General features: G+C 48.5%; 1 non-coding gene across 1 annotated transcript; it reads right to left on the bottom strand.

Moving 5' to 3' along the window:
• On the bottom strand, positions 1-72 carry TRNAT-CGU. Its single transcript has one exon. It is a non-coding gene; the product is annotated as a tRNA-Thr (tRNA).
• Between the last annotated feature and the right edge of the window lie 8,094 nt (positions 73-8,166).

The following is an 8,166-nucleotide window of genomic DNA, read 5'->3' as shown; positions in this document are numbered from 1 at the left end:
AGGCACGGACGGGGTTCGAACCCGCGATCTTCGGTTTACGAGACCGACGCCTTACCACTTGGCCACCGCGCCTGACAGCCGAGGGAGCAGTGGAAGCTCTCAGTGGAGGGGAGGCGGCGCAGGCGCGGGAGAGGCGGTGCCTCGCCCCCGGCTCCGCCCCCGGTCCCGCCGCCCGGCCCTTCAGATCCGCGGGCCGGGACCCGGCTCTCCGAGCCCTTGCGGCGTGCTGAGGGCCGAGACCTGCCGCACCCCGTCCCCCGTTCTGCCCGCGGTAGGTTGCGAACCCGCAGCGCCAGCCAGCCCGGCTCCGCCCCGCCTCCGGCGCCCGCAGGGGCGCGGCGCCTGCGGAGAGGCCCGCGGGGGGATTCGAAAGAGGCGGCGGTGGCGGGCGGAGAGAAACCGAGACCGACGCCTGCTACGGAGCCGAAGCGGGGACGGCGGCGGTGGCCGGCGAGCCAAGGCAGGGCGTCCGTGCTGGCGTCTCAGCCGGCTCCGCGCGCAGCCTTGTGACCTTGGCCGGGTCATTTCCACCCCATCAGCAATATACTGGGGGCAGCGCGCAGGAACTCAGACCGAGTGCATCCGGAACCGAGTGGGCTAGAAGGGCGGTTTATGCACGGACGAGACTAGTCCCCGGAGAAAGATTCAGGGAGCCGCGAGGGATTGGGGCGAGCCTCCCTGACCCCGAGGGGCCGGTCACTAAGCAAAACCACCTTCGGTTGCTCTCGCCCTTCACTCCCCCGGCACGGGCCTCCTGCTGGAAACTCGGGAGTAATCACCTGTTTAGACCCGGTGGCCTGGCCCAGGAGGGCAGATGTAGGCGCCCATGGAGATGCCCCAGGGATGTTCCTGGGGACAGTACTAGAATGACCTGAATGGAGGTGTCTGATTGCCTGTTTGTATCACGGAACAATAGGTAACTCTTGAAAAGAATGATCCAGATTCAAAGGAATCAGCATAGAAAGAGCACAAAAGGACGTGTGATTTTCAGACGTAGAACAAGATGTACCGTTTACTAACGCAAAGAGAAAGATAGCAAGGAAAAAGTAAAAACATTAGAAAAATAGAGAGGGGGTGACTGGAATTAAGGAACCAAAGGGGACTTTATGTTTTGTTTCTATTGTGTGAAAGAGGCAAAAAAAGCTGAGGATAGAGATATATGAGTGTTTATTATGATTTTTGTCATGATTTATTTTTATTTTATCATGATTTATTATGATTATTATTTGTTTTTTCTTTAAAAAGGAAGGGAATTTCCTGGCGGCCTAATGGTTAGGATTCCAGGCTTCCACTGCAGTTGGGCAGGGATTCCATCCCTGATTAGGGAACTAAGATCCTGCAAACTCCCACAAAATAAATGATAAAGGGGAAAAAAAAAGGCAAAGGGACTTCCCTGGTGGTCCAGTGGTTAAGACTAGGTGCTTCCACCGCAGGGGGCATGGGTTCTATCCTTGGGGGAGGAAATAAGAGCCCATAAGCTAAGTGGTGTGATAAAAATGGGGAAAAAATATTTTTAAAAATAAAGAAAAGAAACTATGTCCCTCTGTCCTTGTTTGGCCTGTGGCCATAGGGTCTGTTGCAGAAGAGGTGAGTGGGATGGATGGGGAAGAGGCACCCTCTTGTCCAAAGCAGTGTGTGGTCAACTGCCAGCCTCCTCAATGCCCAGCCCTCCTGCACAGCAGTGTCAGAAAAGGGGACATAAGCCAGACCTATCCACTACTGATGACCCTGCCATCTCCACCATCAAAGTCATTCTTGCTTATTTGTTGAACTTTTTAAAAAGTACAGTAAGTATAGTTTGGAGATGTGGGGAAACTGAGAAAAGCTATGGGTTTCCCCTCATGGCTCAGCTGGTAAAGAATCCATCTGCAGTGCAGGAGACTGCAGGGTTTGATCCCTGGGTTGGGAAGATCCCCTGGAGAAGGGAACGGCTACCCATTCCAGTATTCTGCCCTGGAGAATTCCATGGACAGAGGCGCCTGACAGGCTACAGTCCATGGGGTCAGAGAAAAGCTGTAAAAACTACAAACATTTTTAAGTGTACAATCGTGTTAACTACAGGCTATGTGATGTCTCTGGAACATTTTCATCTTGTAAAATGGAAAGTCTATAAACACAGAGCAGCAATTCCCCCATTTCTTCTCCCGCAGCCCCTGGCAACTACCATGGTGCTAAGAACTGAACTGCTCAGGGTACCTCATAGAAGTGGGATCATACAGTGTCTTTTTGTGACTGACTTCTTTGAGCATAAATAAGGTCCTCTAGGTTCATCCATGTTCATCTGCATAGGACAGTTTCCTTCAAGGCTCAGTATTCCATTGTAAGTTATCCATTCGTCTGTCTTTGGACCTTTAGTTTACTCCTACCTCTTGGCTATTGTAAATAATGTTTCGGTGAAGGGGGGCGCTGTGTGCAAATATGTCAAGATCCTGTGTTGCCTTTTGCCTCATTGCAGCCGAGAAAGTAACATGGGTCACCAGTAGCTCTACTGGAGCCACCTGAGAAAATTCGGTCACGGTTCTCGCTCTTGCCGGGTCTGATCCAGAAATACGGCCTCTATATGTGCCACCAGTGTTCCCGCCAGTATGCGCAGGACATCGGCTTAAGTTGGACTAATTGAACTTCCTTAAATGGATCATTCAGCACATCTACCTAATGCAGAAACAATACTAGCTCTTTGTGTATAAAAGTTTAAAAACTTCAAAAAAAAAAAAAATAGATCCTGTATTTAAAATATATACCCAGAAGTGGGACTGCTGGACCATATGGTAACTATTTTTAATTTTTTGAGGCACCTCCAAACAGTTGTCTGGAGTGGCTACGCAATTTTACAATCCCACCAACTCTGCACAAGGGTTCAAATGTGTCCATATCTGTGCCCATACTTGTTTTGCTTTTATAGTGACCATCCTAAAAAGCGTGAGGTTGTACAATTTCATTGTGGTGAGATTTGTGTTTCCCTGATTAGTGATGGTGAGCATAGTTTCATAGGCGTGTTGGCCATTTGTTTATCTTCTTCGTAGAAATGTTCAAATTCTTTGCTAACTTTTAAATCAGGTTATTGGGTTTATGGGGGGTTTTGCTTTCTCAGTTGTAGTTCTTTATATATCCTGGATGTTAACCTCTTATCACATACATGATTTGCAAATATTTTCTCCCATTCCTTGGGTTGTTTTTTCACTCTTGTTTCCTTCACTGTACTGAAGTTTTCCATGTGCTGTAGACCCATTTGTCCGTTTTTGCCATTTTTTGGTGACATAAAGTAATCATTGCCAAATCAAATGTCCTGAAGGTTTCCCCCCTATTCTCCTAAGAGTTATATCAACACAGGTCTTATCAGGTCTTTAGTCCATTTTGGCTTAATTTTTGCATGGCTAGGGTAAGCACACAACTTCATTCCTTTGTCTGCGGATATGCAATTTTCCCAGCACCGTTTGTCGAAAGACGGGAAAATTTTTAAAAGCATACGAAGGAGAATTCAAAAGACCCGCAGTCTTACCACAAGAGAGAGCACAGTGCCCTCATTCTTGTATGTATAAAACACACAGTTCATTTATTCTGAGATACATGTTTTCTTCTCACTTTTTAACAAATTAGAAGTCAGTATGACAACTGATTACAATTAACGGAATCTTACAATTAGCAATTTTTAGTGGCACATAAGTTTTTAAAATCAAATTTGATGAAATGCACTATATATGTAATACAGTTAGGAGAGACAGACTCATATTCACATTAGTGTATTTCACGGTGTCCTCCTTCTTCTCACCATTGTAAGATGAGCACATCCTACGTCCTTAAAAGTGGATCATTTCATGGCTTGTAACAGGTGTACAACCCTGGGGCAGGATGTTAGGAGAAGTTGTGCATCGGAGAGGCTAAGAGGGGTGATATAGTAACTTTGCGCTTTCCATTCAATTTTGCTGTGGACCTAAAACTGCTCTAAAAACTAGTCTATTTTAAAAATAACCTTAAAAAAAAACAAAACACACTTTAAAAAGTAGTTAATTCTTGATCCTTTGTTCTGACTCCCTGCTATGAGTCAGGGCCGACCCTGAGCTGCCCTGGGGCTGCTCCTTGGAGGGGTCCCTGTGGGCCTGTCCAGGTCTACTTCTCAGCTGGGTAGGCCCAGGAGCCTGACTTTGTCATTCTCCCAGGAATGAGCAGCCAAAAGAGCATGGCCTAACTTCTATTTCCTAAATGCATGTGTACCATTTTTAATAGAGAGCTTTGGCCTTGGGAAAGATGCTCTGAAGCTTGACTGCAAGGTGAGAGCTGGTTCCAGAATACCAGCTCCTAGCTGACCATCAGGTCATGCCTGTTACCATGTCATAAAATCATCCAGTCATTCAACAAATCCTCGCTGAGCACCTTCTAGGTACTAGACTCTGTTCTCAATGCTGGGGCTGTAAGCAATAAACTAAGCATCGCAGATCTCTGTCCTCACGGAGCTTTTTTTTTTTTTTTTTAATATTTATTTATTTCTTTTTGGCTGCACTGGGTCACTGCTGCCAGCTTGAGGGCTCTAGAGCAGTGGCTCAGTGCTTGTGGTGTATGGGCTTAGTTGCCCCATGGGGTCTTCCCAGGCCAGAAATCGAATCTGTGTTGCCTGCCTTGGCAGGCAGATTCTTAATTCTTAACCAGTGGACCACCAGGGAAGCCCGTGGAGCTTCTATTCTTAAACAAAACATCCAATGGTGGTAAGTACTAGGGAGAAAAATAAAGCAGAGAAGGGAGATAGGAAATTCTGGAGGTAGGAGGGAGAGTTGTAACTTTAAGTAAAGAGATGTAGTAGACTCAATTGTGGTGTTGGAGAAGACTCTTCAGAGTCCCTTAGACGGCAAGGATATCAAACCAGTCAATCCTAAAGGAAATTCAACCCTAAATATTTGTGAAAAGGACTGATGCTGAAGTTCCAGTACTTTGGCCACCTGATGCGAAGAGACGACGCGTTAGAAAAGACCTTGATGCTGGGAAAGATTGAAGGCCAGAGGAGAAGGGGGAAGCAGAGGAAGAGATACATAGCATCACCGACTCAGAGAACATGAATTTGAGCAAACTCCAGGAGACAGTGGAGGACAGAGGAGCCTGGCGTGCTGCAGTCCATGGGGTTGCAAAGAGTCGGACACAATTTAGCGACTGAACAACAAAGGAGATTAAAAAATAAGCACAAATTCTTCGCTGCTTTTCATACCCGAAGGTAGGGTCTATTACCGCATCCTTAGGCTGCCCATCTGACTTGCCTTGACCAATAGAATGTGGCGAAAGTGATGGTGGGCAAGTTCTAAAGCTTAGGTCTCCAGAGACCTGACAACTTCTGCCTTCACTATCTTAGAAGTCCTGAGACCGCTGTGTAAGGAAGGCAGTCCAGCTGTTCAAGGAGGAGAGGCCATGAGGCACCTCCAGCCAGAAAGCCAGCATCACCTGCCGGACATGTCACTGTGGCCACCTCAGACCACGCCCAGCTGACCCTTCAAACTGAGGGCAGTTGCCTGAGTGAATCCAGGCACAGTCTACAGAGGAACTGCTGGCCTACTCGCAAAACGGGGAGAAGTAATAAATTGTTCTCTTACATTTTGAGGGGAGTTTGTTACATAGCCATGCCAGTGCCTTCTCCGATATACAAGGTTACATACAACTAACACACTTACTGGTTCTAGGTGTGTGGGCTGGTGGTTATTTGCATGGAGTAATCGAAACCTTTGTGATACTGGATGAATCTGGCAGGGATCATACCCAGTGGCTCCTTTGAAGTTCTTGACTCTCAATTGTCTCATCCACAAAATAGGAGCGTTCGTTAACTATTAGCCACAGCCCTGCATTAATTAAGAATTGAACCACCTTATTCATTATTGATGGCTAAAATAAGCAGCTCAGAGTCATAGCCAAAGGACAGCCAGGGAAGTCCCCGAGACCTGGTATTTCATGTATCTGTTCTGTGACCATTTTTTGAGGTGGGTGTGGGCACAAAGGAGACCCACTTTGTACCTCTCTGCCTACCTCTAGGTTTTGAGGTAGCTTGACCCTTTTCCTGACACTTTTCCTATGCTCAGATTCACTGTCCCTTTGCTGGCATGAAAGCTCTAATTTAAGGCTGCCGTTAGCAGGATAAAAAAATTTAACACAGCTTGAACACTTTCTGCAGCTGTGTATGACCACATGTCGATATTTAAATCAAGACTGCTTTTCATACTCGGGGTTAGTTTTTTTTCCTTTCTTTCTTTCCCTTTTCAGTGCTTAGACATTCACCTTCTCCTGACTCCGCCCCTCATTGGTAGAATCGTCCCGCCTAACAAAACGCTTGCAGGTGTCTGTAATTTAAAGGGATGAGGGGGGCTCGCAGGTGAATCATGGAATAAATGAAAATCAGAAGCTCCCAAACAAGGTAGAAGCCTTAGTGAGCCCAGCCCTAAGCAGCTATAGCCCTTGGGACTTTTCATTTCCCTGAACACGATCCTGCGGTGATGGACAGTCAGGATTCCCCAGGGGGCTACTGGACCCTAAGACACCTTCCCAGCTGAGGTCAGAGCCCTGATGGACCAAGTCGTTCCCCAGGATGGCTCCTGTTTGGGTGGATATCTTTGGGGAAAAGACTGATCTCCTGAAAAGAAGCCTGGTTGAGCTGAAAATGCTCCAGCATTTTTATCTCTTTATTAAAAACTTTTATTTAAGCCTTTTATATTTACTTTGGCCACATCATGCAACATGTAGGATCTTAGTTCCCTGACCTGGGATCAAATCCTACATTGGCAGCTCGTAGTTGTAGCCATGGGACTGCTAGGGAAGTTCCCAAGACTTGCTATTTCATGCATCTGTTGCTGTGTGACCAGCTACCTCAAAACGTACAGGTAGGCAGAGAGGTACCAGGTGGGTCTCCTTTGTGCCCACACCCACCTCAAAAAAAATGGGAACATCTGCGGGCTGTCTAGGGGAACAAGCTGGATTGTTTCCTCTCCTAGCCACGACAGCGTCCAGCATGGACCTTAACATTCCTCCCGCTCCCAGCACCAACAAGGGTAGGCGGAAGCCCTGGGCGTCTGGCCTGACGCTGCTAGAGACCAGGAGAGTCTAGCTTGTGGTCTGGGGGTGTGGCTTGCTGGACTGGATAAGCTGGGAAGGCTGAGTGAAGCTAGAGGGGACCAGTGGGTCTAGAAACAGGGGATGAGGGTCTCACAGGCTCCCCTGGACTGAGTGCTGCCAGAGGATATAGAAAATGGGCTCAAACTTCAGCGCCTTTGCCCTCTGGGTTGGGCCTTTCAGGAGCTCCTATATTATTATTATTATTATTGTTATTTTTAACCCAGAGGCCTCACAAGTATCATAAAGCCCAAATCAGAACCCAACATCAAAGTCAGACCTTGGAGAGAAAGTCAGGGCTATACCAGGGACAGCAGAAGAGTGAAGGGGAGCTTCCTACGTCCCCAACCCAGTCCCCTGGTAAGTTCCAGAAGAACTGGCTTGAAGCTGGCTCCAGGCTCCCTGGGCTCATAGAGCCCACAACCTTGCCCCAGTGGGTTCGGGGCACTATTGACCCCTCAGCCCACATTAAGGTGGAGCCCGGCCAACCAGGCTGACCCTCAGCGGACCCACCATCCCTCCTGGGCCAAACGGACTGCACAAGTTTCACCCGTGTGCCTCCTACAGAGCCCCACCCCCACTCGCCATGCCAAGCACTCAGAACCCCGCTGAGCCCTAAGGAGACTCAGCCACATGAGAGAACCACCTCCTCGTTGCTGGCTCTTGTGGGCCAAACACGGCTTTAGGCAAGGGGATGAGGTGGGGCCAGACCATAGGGGACAACTGTGGCCGAATCCCACTTCTCCACGGCTCAAAGTCCAAGAGCCGCCAAACGGACAGACCAACCCCGACTCGCCCCTCCCCGGGGACCCCCGGCTGGCCACAGGTCTCGGGACTCCATCGTTGGGGGCGCTGTGCCTCCTCTCCTGAGGGTCCCGGGTCAGAGCCTTTTCCACCCTGGGCGTGGTTTAGTCATTTTCTGGAGATGGGTTGGCTGAGTGGACCCTCCCAGCATGGCCATGAGAAGCCTTACTCCCTTGCCCCAGCGACCACCCAAACCTGGTGATGCAAACTCCCCATCTCACACAGCACACACACACACACACACACACACAAAACTAGGACAAAATAAATCAGGTCTTACCTGAG

Source organism: Bubalus bubalis, chromosome 3, assembly GCF_019923935.1.
Source record: "Bubalus bubalis isolate 160015118507 breed Murrah chromosome 3, NDDB_SH_1, whole genome shotgun sequence".
Classification (NCBI taxonomy): Eukaryota; Metazoa; Chordata; class Mammalia; order Artiodactyla; family Bovidae; genus Bubalus; species Bubalus bubalis.
Note: the sequence above shows the minus strand (reverse complement) of the source record. Positions and strands in the feature narration are given on the sequence as shown.